Below are 21,179 nucleotides of genomic sequence, written 5' to 3' on the forward strand. Positions count from 1 at the left end.
CGATCCCTCACACACAGAAAATAAACAGTGTCAATAACAATCCCCGACCCCTCACACACAGAAAATAAACAGTGTCAATAACAATCCCCGATCCCTCACACACAGAAAATAAACAGTGTCAATAACAATCCCCGACCCCTCACACACTGAAAATAAACAGTGTCAATAACAATCCCCGACCCTCCCACAGAAAATAAACAGTGTCAATAACAATCCCCGATCCCTCACACACAGAAAATAAACAGTGTCAATAACAATCCCCGATCCCTCACACACAGAAAATAAACAGTGTCAATAACAATCCCCGATCCCTCACACACAGAAAATAAACAGTGTCAATAACAATCCCCGACCCCTCACACACAGAAAATAAACAGTGTCAATAACAATCCCCGATCCCTCACACACAGAAAATAAACAGTGTCAATAACAATCCCCGATCCCTCACACACAGAAAATAAACAGTGTCAATAACAATCCCCGATCTCTCACACACAGAAAATAAACAGTGTCAATAACAATCCCCGACCCCTCACACACAGAAAATAAACAGTGTCAATAACAATCCCCGACCCTCACACACAGAAAATAAACAGTGTCAATAACAATCCCCGACCCTCCCACAGAAAATAAACAGTGTCAATAACAATCCCCGATCCCTCACACACAGAAAATAAACAGTGTCAATAACAATCCCCGACCACTCACACACAGAAAATAAACAGTGTCAATAACAATCCCCGACCCTCACACACAGAAAATAAACAGTGTCAATAACAATCCCCGACCCTCCCACAGAAAATAAACAGTGTCAATAACAATCCCCGATCCCTCACACACAGAAAATAAACAGTGTCAATAACAATCCCCGATCCCTCACACACAGAAAATAAACAGTGTCAATAACAATCCCCGATCCCTCACACACAGAAAATAAACAGTGTCAATAACAATCCCCGACCCCTCACACACTGAAAATAAACAGTGTCAATAACAATCCCCGACCCTCCCACAGAAAATAAACAGTGTCAATAACAATCCCCGATCCCTCACACACAGAAAATAAACAGTGTCAATAACAATCCCCGATCCCTCACACACAGAAAATAAACAGTGTCAATAACAATCCCCGACCCCTCACACACAGAAAATAAACAGTGTCAATAACAATCACCGACCCTCCCACAGAAAATAAACAGTGTCAATAACAATCCCCGATCCCTCACACACAGAAAATAAACAGTGTCAATAACAATCCCCGACCCCTCACACACAGAAAATAAACAGTGTCAATAACAATCCCCGATCCCTCACACACAGAAAATAAACAGTGTCAATAACAATCCCCGACCTCTCACACACAGAAAATAAACAGTGTCAATAACAATCCCTGACCCTCAAACACTGAAAATAAACAGTGTCAATAACAATCCCCGATCCCTCACCCACAGAAAATAAACAGTGTCAATAACAATCCCCGATCCCTCACACACAGAAAATAAACAGTGTCAATAACAATCCCCGATCCCTCACACACAGAAAATAAACAGTGTCAATAACAATCCCCGACCCCTCACACACAGAAAATAAACAGTGTCAATAACAATCCCCGACCCCTCACACACAGAAAATAAACAGTGTCAATAACAATCCCCGATCCCTCACACACAGAAAATAAACAGTGTCAATAACAATCCCCGACCCCTCACACACAGAAAATAAACAGTGTCAGTAACAATCCCCGATCCCTCACACACAGAAAATAAACAGTGTCAATAACAATCCCCGACCCCTCACACACAGAAAATAAACAGTCAATAACAATCCCCGATCCCTCACACACAGAAAATAAACAGTGTCAATAACAATCCCCGATCCCCTCACACACAGAAAATAAACAGTGTCAATAACAATCCCCGATCCCTCACACACAGAAAATAAACAGTGTCAATAACAATCCCCGACCCCTCACACACAGAAAATAAACAGTGTCAATAACAATCCCCGACCCCTCCCACACAGAAAATAAACAGTGTCAATAACAATCCCCGATACCTCACACACAGAAAATAAACAGTGTCAATAACAATCCCCGACCCCTCACACACAGAAAATAAACAGTGTCAATAACAATCCCCGATCCCTCACCCACAGAAAATAAACAGTGTCAATAACAATCCCCTACGGCTCACACACAGAAAATAAACAGTGTCAGTAACAATCCCCGATCCCTCACCCACAGAAAATAAACAGTGTCAATAACAATCCCCGACCCCTCACCCACAGAAAATAAACAGTGTCAATAACAATCTCCGATCCCTCACACACAGAAAATAAACAGTGTCAATAACAATCCCCGACCTCTCACACACAGAAAATAAACAGTGTCAATAACAATCCCCGACCCCTCACACACAGAAAATAAACAGTGTCAATAACAATCCCCGATCCCTCACACACAGAAAATAAACAGTGTCAATAACAATCCCCGACCCTCACACACAGAAAATAAACAGTGTCAATAACAATCCCCGATCCCCTCACACACAGAAAATAAACAGTGTCAATAACAATCCCCGATCCCTCACACACAGAAAATAAACAGTGTCAATAACAATCCCCGACCCCTCACACACAGAAAATAAACAGTGTCAATAACAATCCCCGATCCCTCACACACAGAAAATAAACAGTGTCAATAACAATCCCCGATCCCCTCACACACAGAAAATAAACAGTGTCAATAACAATCCCCGATACCTCACACACAGAAAATAAACAGTGTCAATAACAATCCCCGACCCCTCACACACAGAAAATAAACAGTGTCAATAACAATCCCCGACCCCTCCCACACAGAAAATAAACAGTGTCAATAACAATCCCCGATACCTCACACACAGAAAATAAACAGTGTCAATAACAATCCCCGACCCCTCACACACAGAAAATAAACAGTGTCAATAACAATCCCCGATCCCTCACCCACAGAAAATAAACAGTGTCAATAACAATCCCCTACGGCTCACACACAGAAAATAAACAGTGTCAGTAACAATCCCCGATCCCTCACCCACAGAAAATAAACAGTGTCAATAACAATCCCCGACCCCTCACCCACAGAAAATAAACAGTGTCAATAACAATCTCCGATCCCTCACACACAGAAAATAAACAGTGTCAATAACAATCCCCGACCTCTCACACACAGAAAATAAACAGTGTCAATAACAATCCCCGACCCCTCACACACAGAAAATAAACAGTGTCAATAACAATCCCCGATCCCTCACACACAGAAAATAAACAGTGTCAATAACAATCCCCGACCTCTCACACACAGAAAATAAACAGTGTCAATAACAATCCCTGACCCTCAAACACTGAAAATAAACAGTGTCAATAACAATCCCCGATCCCTCACCCACAGAAAATAAACAGTGTCAATAACAATCCCCGATCCCTCACACACAGAAAATAAACAGTGTCAATAACAATCCCCGATCCCTCACACACAGAAAATAAACAGTGTCAATAACAATCCCCGACCCCTCACACACAGAAAATAAACAGTGTCAATAACAATCCCCGACCCCTCACACACAGAAAATAAACAGTGTCAATAACAATCCCCGATCCCTCACACACAGAAAATAAACAGTGTCAATAACAATCCCCGACCCCTCACACACAGAAAATAAACAGTGTCAGTAACAATCCCCGATCCCTCACACACAGAAAATAAACAGTGTCAATAACAATCCCCGACCCCTCACACACAGAAAATAAACAGTGTCAATAACAATCCCCGATCCCTCACACACAGAAAATAAACAGTGTCAATAACAATCCCCGATCCCCTCACACACAGAAAATAAACAGTGTCAATAACAATCCCCGATACCTCACACACAGAAAATAAACAGTGTCAATAACAATCCCCGACCCCTCACACACAGAAAATAAACAGTGTCAATAACAATCCCCGACCCCTCCCACACAGAAAATAAACAGTGTCAATAACAATCCCCGATACCTCACACACAGAAAATAAACAGTGTCAATAACAATCCCCGACCCCTCACACACAGAAAATAAACAGTGTCAATAACAATCCCCGATCCCTCACCCACAGAAAATAAACAGTGTCAATAACAATCCCCTACGGCTCACACACAGAAAATAAACAGTGTCAGTAACAATCCCCGATCCCTCACCCACAGAAAATAAACAGTGTCAATAACAATCCCCGACCCCTCACCCACAGAAAATAAACAGTGTCAATAACAATCTCCGATCCCTCACACACAGAAAATAAACAGTGTCAATAACAATCCCCGACCTCTCACACACAGAAAATAAACAGTGTCAATAACAATCCCCGACCCCTCACACACAGAAAATAAACAGTGTCAATAACAATCCCCGATCCCTCACACACAGAAAATAAACAGTGTCAATAACAATCCCCGACCCTCCCACTGAAAATAAACAGTGTCAATAACAATCCCCGACCCCTCACACACAGAAAATAAACAGTGTCAATAACAATCTCCGATCCCTCACACACAGAAAATAAACTGTGTCAATAACAATCCCCGACCCTCCCACTGAAAATAAACAGTGTCAATAACAATCCCCGACCCCTCACACACAGAAAATAAACAGTGTCAATAACAATCCCCTACGCCTCACACACAGAAAATAAACAGTGTCAATAACAATCCCCGATCCCTCACACACAGAAAATAAACAGTGTCAATAACAATCCCCGACCCCTCACACACAGAAAATAAACAGTGTCAATAACAATCCCCGACCCTCCCACAGAAAATAAACATTGTCAATAACAATCCCCGACCCCTCACACACAGAAAATAAACAGTGTCAATAACAATCCCCGATCCCTCACACACAGAAAATAAACAGTGTCAATAACAATCCCCGATCCCTCACACACAGAAAATAAACAGTGTCAATAACAATCCCCGACCCTCCCACAGAAAATAAACAGTGTCAATAACAATCCCCGATCCCTCACACACAGAAAATAAACAGTGTCAATAACAATCCCCGATCCCTCACCCACAGAAAATAAACAGTGTCAATAACAATCCCCGACCCCTCACACACAGAAAATAAACAGTGTCAATAACAATCCCCGACCCCTCACACACAGAAAATAAACAGTGTCAATAACAATCCCCGACCCCTCACACTGAAAATAAACAGTGTCAATAACAATCCCCGATCCCTCACACACAGAAAATAAACAGTGTCAATAACAATCCCCAATCCCTCACACACAGAAAATAAACAGTGTCAATAACAATCCCCGATCCCTCACACACAGAAAATAAACAGTGTCAGTAACAATCCCCGATCCCTCACACACAGAAAATAAACAGTGTCAATAACAATCCCCGATCCCTCACACACAGAAAATAAACAGTGTCAATAACAATCCCCGATCCCTCACACACAGAAAATAAACAGTGTCAGTAACAATCCCCGATCCCTCACACACAGAAAATAAACAGTGTCAATAACAATCCCCGACCCCTCACACACAGAAAATAAACAGTGTCAATAACAATCACCGACCCTCCCACAGAAAATAAACAGTGTCAATAACAATCCCCGATCCCTCACACACAGAAAATAAACAGTGTCAATAACAATCCCCGACCCCTCACACACAGAAAATAAACAGTGTCAATAACAATCCCCGATCCCTCACACACAGAAAATAAACAGTGTCAATAACAATCCCCGACCTCTCACACACAGAAAATAAACAGTGTCAATAACAATCCCTGACCCTCAAACACTGAAAATAAACAGTGTCAATAACAATCCCCGACCCCTCACACACAGAAAATAAACAGTGTCAATAACAATCCCCGATCCCTCACACACAGAAAATAAACAGTGTCAATAACAATCCCCGATCCCTCACACACAGAAAATAAACAGTGTCAATAACAATCCCCGACCCCTCACACACAGAAAATAAACAGTGTCAGTAACAATCCCCGATCCCTCACACACAGAAAATAAACAGTGTCAATAACAATCCCCGACCCCTCACACACAGAAAATAAACAGTGTCAATAACAATCCCCGATCCCTCACACACAGAAAATAAACAGTGTCAATAACAATCCCCGATCCCCTCACACACAGAAAATAAACAGTGTCAATAACAATCCCCGATACCTCACACACAGAAAATAAACAGTGTCAATAACAATCCCCGACCCCTCACACACAGAAAATAAACAGTGTCAGTAACAATCCCCGATCCCTCACACACAGAAAATAAACAGTGTCAATAACAATCCCCGACCCCTCCCACACAGAATATAAACAGTGTCAATAACAATCCCCGATACCTCACACACAGAAAATAAACAGTGTCAATAACAATCCCCGACCCCTCACACACAGAAAATAAACAGTGTCAATAACAATCCCCGATCCCTCACCCACAGAAAATAAACAGTGTCAATAACAATCCCCTACGGCTCACACACAGAAAATAAACAGTGTCAGTAACAATCCCCGATCCCTCACCCACAGAAAATAAACAGTGTCAATAACAATCCCCGACCCCTCACCCACAGAAAATAAACAGTGTCAATAACAATCCCCGAGCCCTCACACACAGAAAATAAACAGTGTCAATAACAATCCCCGATCCCTCACACACAGAAAATAAACAGTGTCAGTAACAATCCCCGATCCCTCACACACAGAAAATAAACAGTGTCAATAACAATCCCCGATCCCTCACCCACAGAAAATAAACAGTGTCAGTAACAATCCCCGATCCCTCACACACAGAAAATAAACAGTGTCAATAACAATCCCCGATCCCTCACACACAGAAAATAAACAGTGTCAGTAACAATCCCCGATCCCTCACACACAGAAAATAAACAGTGTCAGTAACAATCCCCGATCCCTCACACACAGAAAATAAACAGTGTCAATAACAATCCCCGATCCCTCACACACAGAAAATAAACAGTGTCAATAACAATCCCCGATCCCTCACACACAGAAAATAAACAGTGTCAATAACAATCCCCGATCCCTCACACACAGAAAATAAACAGTGTCAGTAACAATCCCCGATCCCTCACACACAGAAAATAAACAGTGTCAATAACAATCCCCGATCCCTCACACACAGAAAATAAACAGTGTCAATAACAATCCCCGACCCCTCACACACAGAAAATAAACAGTGTCAATAACAATCCCCGACCCTCCCACAGAAAATAAACAGTGTCAATAACAATCCCCGACCCCTCACACACAGAAAATAAACAGTGTCAATAACAATCCCCGACCCCTCACACACAGAAAATAAACAGTGTCAATAACAATCCCCGATCCCTCACACACAGAAAATAAACAGTGTCAATAACAATCCCCGACCCCTCACACACAGAAAATAAACAGTGTCAGTAACAATCCCCGATCCCTCACACACAGAAAATAAACAGTGTCAATAACAATCCCCGACCCCTCACACACAGAAAATAAACAGTGTCAATAACAATCCCCGATCCCTCACACACAGAAAATAAACAGTGTCAATAACAATCCCCGATCCCCTCACACACAGAAAATAAACAGTGTCAATAACAATCCCCGATACCTCACACACAGAAAATAAACAGTGTCAATAACAATCCCCGACCCCTCACACACAGAAAATAAACAGTGTCAATAACAATCCCCGACCCCTCCCACACAGAAAATAAACAGTGTCAATAACAATCCCCGATACCTCACACACAGAAAATAAACAGTGTCAATAACAATCCCCGACCCCTCACACACAGAAAATAAACAGTGTCAATAACAATCCCCGATCCCTCACCCACAGAAAATAAACAGTGTCAATAACAATCCCCTACGGCTCACACACAGAAAATAAACAGTGTCAGTAACAATCCCCGATCCCTCACCCACAGAAAATAAACAGTGTCAATAACAATCCCCGACCCCTCACCCACAGAAAATAAACAGTGTCAATAACAATCTCCGATCCCTCACACACAGAAAATAAACAGTGTCAATAACAATCCCCGACCTCTCACACACAGAAAATAAACAGTGTCAATAACAATCCCCGACCCCTCACACACAGAAAATAAACAGTGTCAATAACAATCCCCGATCCCTCACACACAGAAAATAAACAGTGTCAATAACAATCCCCGACCCTCCCACTGAAAATAAACAGTGTCAATAACAATCCCCGACCCCTCACACACAGAAAATAAACAGTGTCAATAACAATCTCCGATCCCTCACACACAGAAAATAAACTGTGTCAATAACAATCCCCGACCCTCCCACTGAAAATAAACAGTGTCAATAACAATCCCCGACCCCTCACACACAGAAAATAAACAGTGTCAATAACAATCCCCTACGCCTCACACACAGAAAATAAACAGTGTCAATAACAATCCCCGATCCCTCACACACAGAAAATAAACAGTGTCAATAACAATCCCCGACCCCTCACACACAGAAAATAAACAGTGTCAATAACAATCCCCGACCCTCCCACAGAAAATAAACATTGTCAATAACAATCCCCGACCCCTCACACACAGAAAATAAACAGTGTCAATAACAATCCCCGATCCCTCACACACAGAAAATAAACAGTGTCAATAACAATCCCCGATCCCTCACACACAGAAAATAAACAGTGTCAATAACAATCCCCGACCCTCCCACAGAAAATAAACAGTGTCAATAACAATCCCCGATCCCTCACACACAGAAAATAAACAGTGTCAATAACAATCCCCGATCCCTCACCCACAGAAAATAAACAGTGTCAATAACAATCCCCGACCCCTCACACACAGAAAATAAACAGTGTCAATAACAATCCCCGACCCCTCACACACAGAAAATAAACAGTGTCAATAACAATCCCCGACCCCTCACACTGAAAATAAACAGTGTCAATAACAATCCCCGATCCCTCACACACAGAAAATAAACAGTGTCAATAACAATCCCCAATCCCTCACACACAGAAAATAAACAGTGTCAATAACAATCCCCGATCCCTCACACACAGAAAATAAACAGTGTCAGTAACAATCCCCGATCCCTCACACACAGAAAATAAACAGTGTCAATAACAATCCCCGATCCCTCACACACAGAAAATAAACAGTGTCAATAACAATCCCCGATCCCTCACACACAGAAAATAAACAGTGTCAGTAACAATCCCCGATCCCTCACACACAGAAAATAAACAGTGTCAATAACAATCCCCGACCCCTCACACACAGAAAATAAACAGTGTCAATAACAATCACCGACCCTCCCACAGAAAATAAACAGTGTCAATAACAATCCCCGATCCCTCACACACAGAAAATAAACAGTGTCAATAACAATCCCCGACCCCTCACACACAGAAAATAAACAGTGTCAATAACAATCCCCGATCCCTCACACACAGAAAATAAACAGTGTCAATAACAATCCCCGACCTCTCACACACAGAAAATAAACAGTGTCAATAACAATCCCTGACCCTCAAACACTGAAAATAAACAGTGTCAATAACAATCCCCGACCCCTCACACACAGAAAATAAACAGTGTCAATAACAATCCCCGATCCCTCACACACAGAAAATAAACAGTGTCAATAACAATCCCCGATCCCTCACACACAGAAAATAAACAGTGTCAATAACAATCCCCGACCCCTCACACACAGAAAATAAACAGTGTCAGTAACAATCCCCGATCCCTCACACACAGAAAATAAACAGTGTCAATAACAATCCCCGACCCCTCACACACAGAAAATAAACAGTGTCAATAACAATCCCCGATCCCTCACACACAGAAAATAAACAGTGTCAATAACAATCCCCGATCCCCTCACACACAGAAAATAAACAGTGTCAATAACAATCCCCGATACCTCACACACAGAAAATAAACAGTGTCAATAACAATCCCCGACCCCTCACACACAGAAAATAAACAGTGTCAGTAACAATCCCCGATCCCTCACACACAGAAAATAAACAGTGTCAATAACAATCCCCGACCCCTCCCACACAGAAAATAAACAGTGTCAATAACAATCCCCGATACCTCACACACAGAAAATAAACAGTGTCAATAACAATCCCCGACCCCTCACACACAGAAAATAAACAGTGTCAATAACAATCCCCGATCCCTCACCCACAGAAAATAAACAGTGTCAATAACAATCCCCTACGGCTCACACACAGAAAATAAACAGTGTCAGTAACAATCCCCGATCCCTCACCCACAGAAAATAAACAGTGTCAATAACAATCCCCGACCCCTCACCCACAGAAAATAAACAGTGTCAATAACAATCCCCGAGCCCTCACACACAGAAAATAAACAGTGTCAATAACAATCCCCGATCCCTCACACACAGAAAATAAACAGTGTCAGTAACAATCCCCGATCCCTCACACACAGAAAATAAACAGTGTCAATAACAATCCCCGATCCCTCACCCACAGAAAATAAACAGTGTCAGTAACAATCCCCGATCCCTCACACACAGAAAATAAACAGTGTCAATAACAATCCCCGATCCCTCACACACAGAAAATAAACAGTGTCAGTAACAATCCCCGATCCCTCACACACAGAAAATAAACAGTGTCAATAACAATCCCCGATCCCTCACACACAGAAAATAAACAGTGTCAATAACAATCCCCGATCCCTCACACACAGAAAATAAACAGTGTCAATAACAATCCCCGATCCCTCACACACAGAAAATAAACAGTGTCAATAACAATCCCCGATCCCTCACACACAGAAAATAAACAGTGTCAGTAACAATCCCCGAACCCTCACACACAGAAAATAAACAGTGTCAATAACAATCCCCGATCCCTCACACACAGAAAATAAACAGTGTCAATAACAATCCCCGACCCCTCACACACAGAAAATAAACAGTGTCAATAACAATCCCCGACCCTCCCACAGAAAATAAACAGTGTCAATAACAATCCCCGACCCCTCACACACAGAAAATAAACAGTGTCAATAACAATCCCCGACCCCTCACACACTGAAAATAAACAGTGTCAATAACAATCCCCGACCCTCCCACAGAAAATAAACAGTGTCAATAACAATCCCCGATCCCTCACACACAGAAAATAAACAGTGTCAATAACAATCCCCGATCCCTCACACACAGAAAATAAACAGTGTCAATAACAATCCCCGATCCCTCACACACAGAAAATAAACAGTGTCAATAACAATCCCCGACCCCTCACACACAGAAAATAAACAGTGTCAATAACAATCCCCGATCCCTCACACACAGAAAATAAACAGTGTCAATAACAATCCCCGATCCCTCACACACAGAAAATAAACAGTGTCAATAACAATCCCCGACCCCTCACACACTGAAAATAAACAGTGTCAATAACAATCCCCGACCCTCCCACAGAAAATAAACAGTGTCAATAACTATCCCCGATCCCTCACACACAGAAAATAAACAGTCAATAACAATCCCCGATCCCTCACACACAGAAAATAAACAGTGTCAATAACAATCCCCGATCCCTCACACACAGAAAATAAACAGTGTCAATAACAATCCCCGACCCCTCACACACAGAAAATAAACAGTGTCAATAACAATCCCCGATCCCTCACACACAGAAAATAAACAGTGTCAATAACAATCCCCGACCCCTCACACACTGAAAATAAACAGTGTCAATAACAATCCCCGACCCTCCCACAGAAAATAAACAGTGTCAATAACAATCCCCGACCCCTCACACACAGAAAATAAACAGTGTCAATAACAATCCCCGATCCCTCACACACAGAAAATAAACAGTGTCAATAACAATCCCCGATCCCTCACACACAGAAAATAAACAGTGTCAATAACAATCCCCGATCCCTCACACACAGAAAATAAACAGTGTCAATAACAATCCCCGACCCCTCACACACTGAAAATAAACAGTGTCAATAACAATCCCCGACCCTCCCACAGAAAATAAACAGTGTCAATAACAATCCCCGATCCCTCACACACAGAAAATAAACAGTGTCAATAACAATCCCCGATCCCTCACACACAGAAAATAAACAGTGTCAATAACAATCCCCGATCCCTCACACACAGAAAATAAACAGTGTCAATAACAATCCCCGACCCCTCACACACAGAAAATAAACAGTGTCAATAACAATCCCCAATCCCTCACACACAGAAAATAAACAGTGTCAATAACAATCCCCGATCCCTCACACACAGAAAATAAACAGTGTCAATAACAATCCCCGACCCCTCACACACTGAAAATAAACAGTGTCAATAACAATCCCCGACCCTCCCACAGAAAATAAACAGTGTCAATAACAATCCCCGATCCCTCACACACAGAAAATAAACAGTGTCAATAACAATCCCCGATCCCTCACACACAGAAAATAAACAGTGTCAATAACAATCCCCGATCCCTCACACACAGAAAATAAACAGTGTCAATAACAATCCCCGACCCCTCACACACAGAAAATAAACAGTGTCAATAACAATCACCGACCCTCCCACAGAAAATAAACAGTGTCAATAACAATCCCCGATCCCTCACACACAGAAAATAAACAGTGTCAATAACAATCCCCGACCCCTCACACACAGAAAATAAACAGTGTCAATAACAATCCCCGATCCCTCACACACAGAAAATAAACAGTGTCAATAACAATCCCCGACCTCTCACACACAGAAAATAAACAGTGTCAATAACAATCCCTGACCCTCAAACACTGAAAATAAACAGTGTCAATAACAATCCCCGACCCCTCACACACAGAAAATAAACAGTGTCAATAACAATCCCCGATCCCTCACACACAGAAAATAAACAGTGTCAATAACAATCCCCGATCCCTCACACACAGAAAATAAACAGTGTCAATAACAATCCCCGACCCCTCACACACAGAAAATAAACAGTGTCAGTAACAATCCCCGATCCCTCACACACAGAAAATAAACAGTGTCAATAACAATCCCCGACCCCTCACACACAGAAAATAAACAGTGTCAATAACAATCCCCGACCTCTCACACACAGAAAATAAACAGTGTCAATAACAATCCCTGACCCTCAAACACTGAAAATAAACAGTGTCAATAACAATCCCCGACCCCTCACACACAGAAAATAAACAGTGTCAATAACAATCCCCGATCCCTCACACACAGAAAATAAACAGTGTCAATAACAATCCCCGATCCCTCACACACAGAAAATAAACAGTGTCAATAACAATCCCCGACCCCTCACACACAGAAAATAAACAGTGTCAGTAACAATCCCCGATCCCTCACACACAGAAAATAAACAGTGTCAATAACAATCCCCGACCCCTCACACACAGAAAATAAACAGTGTCAATAACAATCCCCGATCCCTCACACACAGAAAATAAACAGTGTCAGTAACAATCCCCGATCCCTCACACACAGAAAATAAACAGTGTCAATAACAATCCCCGATCCCTCACCCACAGAAAATAAACAGTGTCAGTAACAATCCCCGATCCCTCACACACAGAAAATAAACAGTGTCAATAACAATCCCCGACCCCTCACACACTGAAAATAAACAGTGTCAATAACAATCCCCGACCCTCCCACAGAAAATAAACAGTGTCAATAACAATCCCCGACCCCTCACACACAGAAAATAAACAGTGTCAATAACAATCCCCGATCCCTCACACACAGAAAATAAACAGTGTCAATAACAATCCCCGATCCCTCACACACAGAAAATAAACAGTGTCAATAACAATCCCCGACCCCTCACACACAGAAAATAAACAGTGTCAATAACAATCCCCGATCCCTCACACACAGAAAATAAACAGTGTCAATAACAATCCCCGACCCCTCACACACAGAAAATAAACAGTGTCAATAACAATCCCCGATCCCTCACACACAGAAAATAAACAGTGTCAATAACAATCCCCGACCCCTCACACACTGAAAATAAACAGTGTCAATAACAATCCCCGACCCTCCCACAGAAAATAAACAGTGTCAATAACAATCCCCGATCCCTCACACACAGAAAATAAACAGTGTCAATAACAATCCCCGATCCCTCACACACAGAAAATAAACAGTGTCAATAACAATCCCCGATCCCTCACACACAGAAAATAAACAGTGTCAATAACAATCCCCGACCCCTCACACACAGAAAATAAACAGTGTCAATAACAATCCCCGATCCCTCACACACAGAAAATAAACAGTGTCAATAACAATCCCCGATCCCTCACACACAGAAAATAAACAGTGTCAATAACAATCCCCGACCCCTCACACACTGAAAATAAACAGTGTCAATAACAATCCCCGACCCTCCCACAGAAAATAAACAGTGTCAATAACAATCCCCGATCCCTCACACACAGAAAATAAACAGTGTCAATAACAATCCCCGATCCCTCACACACAGAAAATAAACAGTGTCAATAACAATCCCCGATCCCTCACACACAGAAAATAAACAGTGTCAATAACAATCCCCGACCCCTCACACACAGAAAATAAACAGTGTCAATAACAATCACCGACCCTCCCACAGAAAATAAACAGTGTCAATAACAATCCCCGATCCCTCACACACAGAAAATAAACAGTGTCAATAACAATCCCCGACCCCTCACACACAGAAAATAAACAGTGTCAATAACAATCCCCGATCCCTCACACACAGAAAATAAACAGTGTCAATAACAATCCCCGACCTCTCACACACAGAAAATAAACAGTGTCAATAACAATCCCTGACCCTCAAACACTGAAAATAAACAGTGTCAATAACAATCCCCGACCCCTCACACACAGAAAATAAACAGTGTCAATAACAATCCCCGATCCCTCACACACAGAAAATAAACAGTGTCAATAACAATCCCCGATCCCTCACACACAGAAAATAAACAGTGTCAATAACAATCCCCGATCCCTCACACACAGAAAATAAACAGTGTCAATAACAATCCCCGATCCCTCACACACAGAAAATAAACAGTGTCAATAACATTCCCCGATCCCTCACACACAGAAAATAAACAGTGTCAATAACAATCCCCGATCCCTCACACACAGAAAATAAACAGTGTCAATAACAATCCCCGATCCCTCACACACAGAAAATAAACAGTGTCAATAACAATCCCCGACACCTCACACACAGAAAATAAACAGTGTCAATAACAATCACCGACCCTCCCACAGAAAATAAACAGTGTCAATAACAATCCCCGATCCCTCACACACAGAAAATAAACAGTGTCAATAACAATCCCCGACCCCTCACACACAGAAAATAAACAGTGTCAATAACAATCCCCGATCCCTCACACACAGAAAATAAACAGTGTCAATAACAATCCCCGACCCCTCACACACAGAAAATAAACAGTGTCAATAACAATCCCCGATCCCTCACACACAGAAAATAAACAGTGTCAATAACAATCCCCGATCCCTCACACACAGAAAATAAACAGTGTCAATAACAATCCCCGACCCCTCACACACAGAAAATAAACAGTGTCAATAACAATCCCCGATCCCTCACACACAGAAAATAAACAGTGTCAGTAACAATCCCCGATCCCTCACACTCAGAAAATAAACAGTGTCAGTAACAATCCCCGATCCCTCACACACAGAAAATAAACAGTGTCAGTAACAATCCCCGACCCCTCACACACAGAAAATAAACAGTGTCAATAACAATCCCCGACCCCTCACACACAGAAAATAAACAGTGTCAGTAACAATCCCCGATCCCTCACACACAGAAAATAAACAGTGTCAGTAACAATCCCCGACCCCTCACACACAGAAAATAAACAGTGTCAATAACAATCCCCGACCCCTCACACACAGAAAATAAACAGTGTCAGTAACAATCCCCGATCCCTCACACACAGAAAATAAACAGTGTCAGTAACAATCCCCGACCCCTCACACACAGAAAATAAACAGTGTCAATAACAGTCCCCGACCCCTCACACACAGAAAATAAACAGTGTCAATAACAATCCCCGATCCCTCACACACAGAAAATAAACAGTGTCAATAACAATCTCTGACCCTCCCACAGAAAATAAACAGTCAATAACAATCCCCGATCCCTCACACACAGTAAATAAACAGTGTCAATAACAATCCCCGACCCCTCACACACAGAAAATAAACAGTGTCAATAACAATCTCCGACCCTCCCACAGAAAATAAACAGTCAATAACAATCCCCGATCCCTCACACACAGTAAATAAACAGTGTCAATAACAATCCCCGACCCCTCACACACAGAAAATAAACAGTGTCAATAACAATCCCCGATCCCTCACACACAGAAAATAAACAGTGTCAATAACAATCCCCGATACCTCACACACAGAAAATAAACAGTGTCAATAACAATCCCCGATACCTCACACACAGAAAATAAACAGTGTCAATAACAATCCCCGACCCCTCACACACAGAAAATAAACAGTGTCAATAACAATCCCCGATCCCTCACACACAGAAAATAAACAGTGTCAGTAACAATCCCCGTCCCCTTCACCCACATAATGGAACTGAGTCTGTAGCCGCAGTTCTCCCCATCCTCGCGTCTTTCGCACAAAAGATTAACATTGCGGCCACCCACCATTTGTCCCCAAGAATGAAAACAGTGAAAAACTGTTGGTAAGCAGTACACAGTCCACCCATCACAGAAATCTCAGAATATCGCCATCACCTTTCTGTCTGAATATCAGAGCAGCCGCACCTGCAGTGCCTTTCCGTATGAGTAATCGCTGACCCGTGTCTGAACGCCACTGTTCCCCTTCACCGTGTTTTCACCGTCCTCGCCCCCGTCACTGCCTCTGCAGTCACCTCAATGCTTCAATCTTCGTACCCTCTTCGAGATGCAGTCGTTCTTCACTTCCCTTCTCACCTCTGGTCTTTCCATGATTCGGCTTGTGTTCTCACTCCCTCTCAGCAGTCTCTGATCTGCATGACGCTTCTCTCCAGACTCCGCAGAGCCATGGTTCCTTTGATCCAGTTCCACCCTGCTCCTCGCCAGCTCCAACATTTTCCAGAACACAAACAGGACTACAAGAACAAGCAGAGGGCGTAAAAATGTGAAATAATTGGAAAGATTTGCTCCCTGAAAGTTGTCTCCTCAGAAATCATTGTTTGCTGTCTTCATCTGGACCAGAGATTCCTTTATACATTCTTTGACAATAAATTTGCTTTGAATCTTTGAATCTTGAATATTAATTTTTTTGCATAGTGTCACTGAATTTCAAGGTGGCAGCCTCTTGACTATCACCTTCTTGCAAACGACAGCAGAAATTGTCGGCCCATGTCAGGATTAAATAAAGAGATTCCTGTCTTGATGCCGGAACACCAAAAGTGACTTTGAAAAGGCAGTGATAAGCTGGGCCGTAAGTCAGTTGACTACTCTTTTTATAAATGACCTGGATGAGGAGGTGGAGGGATGGGTCAGTAAATTTGCTGATGGTACGAAAGTTGGGTGTGTTGTGGATAGTGTGGAGGGCTGTCTGAGGTTACAGCAGGACATCGATAGGATGCAAAACTGGGCTGAGAAGTGGCAGATGCAGTTCAACCCAGATAAGTGTGAAGTGGTTCACTTTGGTAGGTCAAATATGATGGCAGAATATAGTATTAATGATAAGACTCTTGGCAGTGTGGAGGATCAGAGGGATCTTGGGGTCCGAGTCCATAGGACACTCAAAGATGCTGCACAGGTTGACAGCATTAAGAAAGCATATGGTGCGTTGGCATTCATGAACTATGGGATTGAGTTCCAGAGCCATGACGTAATGTTACAGCTATACAAGACCTTGGTCAGACTCCACTTGGAGAACTGCGTTGAGTTCTGGTCACCTCACTGTAGGAGGGATGAGGAAAGACTGCAGAGATTTACAAGGATGTTGCCTGGATTAGAGAGAGTGCCTCGTGAGAATAGGTTGAGTGAACTCAGCCTTTTCTCCTTGGAGCGACGGAGAATGAGAGGTGACCTGATAGAGGTTTACAAGATGATGAGAGGCATTGATCGTGTGGATAGTCAGAGGCTTTTCCCCAGGGCTGAAATGGCTAACACAAGAGGGCACAGTTTTAAGGTGCTTGGAAGTAGGTACAGAGGAGATGTCAGGGATAAGTTTTTTACGCAGAGATTGGTGAGTGCGTGGAATGGGCTGTCTCCGATAGTGGTGGAGGTGGATACAATCGGGTCTTTTAAGAGTCTCCTGAATAGGTACTTTGAGCTTCGAAAAATAGAGGGCTATGGGTGACCTAAGGTAATTTCTAAAGTAGGTACATATTCGGCACAGCATTGTGGGCTGAAGGGCCTGTATTGTGTTGTAGGTTTTTCTATGTTTCTATGTTTCTACTCACGCGAACAAAAGGGATTCTGCAGAAGTTGGAAATCCAGAGCAACACATAAAAAGTGGGGGATCTCAAGAGGTCAGGCAGCAACTATGTAAGGGAATGAACACCCAATTAAACCATAACCTAATCTCAGGACAATTTACAATGACCAATTAACCTACTAACCGGTATGTCTTTGGACTGTCAGAGAAAACCGAAACGCCCAGAGGAAACTCAGGCATTCCATGGAGAGGACATACAGACTCCTTACAGCTGACCCCGGGACTGAACTCTGAACTCCGACGCCCCGAGCTGTAATAGACAATAGACAGTAGGTGCAGGAGTAGGCCATTCGGCCCTTCTAGCCAGCACCGCCATTCACTGTGATCATGGCTGATCATACACAATCAGTACCCCGTTCCTGCCTTCTCCCCATATCCCTTGACCCCACTATCTATAAGAGCTTTATCTAACTCTCTCTTGAAAGCATCCAGAGACTTGGCCTCCACTGCCTTCTGGGGCAGAGCATTCCACATATCCACCACTCTCAGGGTGAAAAAGTTTTTCCGCATCTCTGTTCTAAATGGCCTACCTCTTATTCTTAAACTGTGGCCTCTAGTTCTGGACTCGCCCATCAGCGGGAACATGCTTCCTGCCTCCAGCATGTTCAATCCCTTAATAATCTTACATGTTTCAATCAGATCCCCTCTCATCCTTCTAAATTCCAGTGTATACAAGCCCAGTCGCTCCAATATTTCAACATATGACAGTCCCGCCATTCCGGGAATTAACCTTGTGAACTTACGCTGCACTCCCTCAATAGCAAGAATGTCCTTCCTCAAATTTGGAGACCAAAACTGCACACAATACTGCAGGTGGGGTCTCACCAGGGCCCTGTATAGCTGCAGAAGGACCTCTTTACTCCTATACTCAATTCCTCTTGTTATAAAGCCAGCATGCCATTAGCTTTCTTCACTGCCTGCTGTACCTGCATGCTTGCTTTCAGCATCACACTAACTGCTACGCTACCATGGTGCCCCAAGCATCCTCCAATGGGGCTGGAAATTACAGCCTTGTGACTCAAAAACAGTTACTTTCCCCAAGCAGTAAGACTGATCAACATCTCCACCCACTAACCCACCCCTCCCCATCCCCAACCACTACAGCTTTATCATTTCCTGTCAGAGTCACGTTATGTAGAGGCACTCCTGGGCCTAGAGTCACTTTATGGACATACAATCAATCTCGGCATACAAGCTATCTGATGTATTTATATTTTTTGTGTTTTTTTACTATTGTTTTCTTTAGCTTGTTGCTTGAATTGTGAATCTGAAAGGAACAAGTGTGATGCAGTAGCCTGGCAACATAAAATCAGGAGGTTGACCAGTTCGTTTTCATGCCCCCCGTCCCTCCTCCCATGCAGGAATGCTGAGGTTAAATTCAGTCATCAACCAGCTTGAGATTAGCTAACTCTGTTCAGAACAGTCACCTAAATCAAATTCCCCCTAACAATACTGCCACTCACCAAGCGCATTTACAAAGCCTTTCACTGGGGCCTCAGGCCTGAACTTATCATTATTTAAACCACTGAAAGCCAATACACTCTGGTTCTCATTAAATGAAAACATTATTGCCAGGTCCACCTGTGCTGTTAACTATCATTAGTAAACATTCTGCTGGGGAATATCAGTAATTCAGAATTGTCATTAATTCCTGGTACTTCTCTCAATGAAACAGGAGCCTTGCTGCTCCTCTGTTGGGACTGAAAATGGAAGAAAGGAAATTGAACAACTACCAAAGACAAAAAGAGACATTTTTTGCCCAGAGTCAGAATCGAAGGTTCACAGTTTCAAAGTATACAACTCTGAAATTCTTCGATAGCGGTGAAACCAAGAAAGAAAAGGAAAGGCAGCACGATCATTAACCCCCAAATCCCACCTCCCCGCAAAAGAAATGAATAAAAACAGAACAGGCACATCAGCCCCCAAATCCTTGTTCCCACACAAAAAAAAATGAACAAAATGGATCAGGTTTAATATCACCGGCGTATTTCATGAAATATGTTGTTTTTTCAGCAGCAGCACAGAGCAATAAAAACTGTGAATTACAATAAGAAACGTATGAAAAATTAAACTAAGTACTGTAAGTGTTGCAAAAAGAGACAAGAAAAATAGTAAGGTAGGGTTCATGGGTTCACTGTCCATTCAGGAGCTATTCCTAAATCTTTGAATGTGTGTCATCAGGCTCCTGCACCCCTCCCTGACAGCAGCAATGAGAAGAGGGCAGGTCCTGGGTGATGGGTGTCATCTTTTCAAGGCATGGCCTTTTGAAGGTGTCCTCGATGCTGGGGAGGTTAGTGTCCATGACGGAGCTGGCCGAGTTTTCAACTTCCTGCAGCTTTTTCCGATCCTGTGCAGTGGCCCCTCCATGCCAGACGGTGATGCAACCAGTTACAATGTTCTCCACGGTACATCTGTGCAAATTTGACGTGGAGAAGAGACATCTCTTCTTTAGACTCGAGTTGTTTGGACTGTGTGCAGTTCCATAGCTGAGAGCAACTAGTGTACTGTATACTTTCCACTCTCACACTGATATTACAGTAACAAATATGCATAAGATTTAGGGTTTTAAAGAAACAAAATCACGGTAGTGC

This window comes from Hemitrygon akajei, chromosome 21 (genome assembly GCF_048418815.1).
Source record: "Hemitrygon akajei chromosome 21, sHemAka1.3, whole genome shotgun sequence".
In the NCBI taxonomy this organism is placed as follows: Eukaryota; Metazoa; Chordata; class Chondrichthyes; order Myliobatiformes; family Dasyatidae; genus Hemitrygon; species Hemitrygon akajei.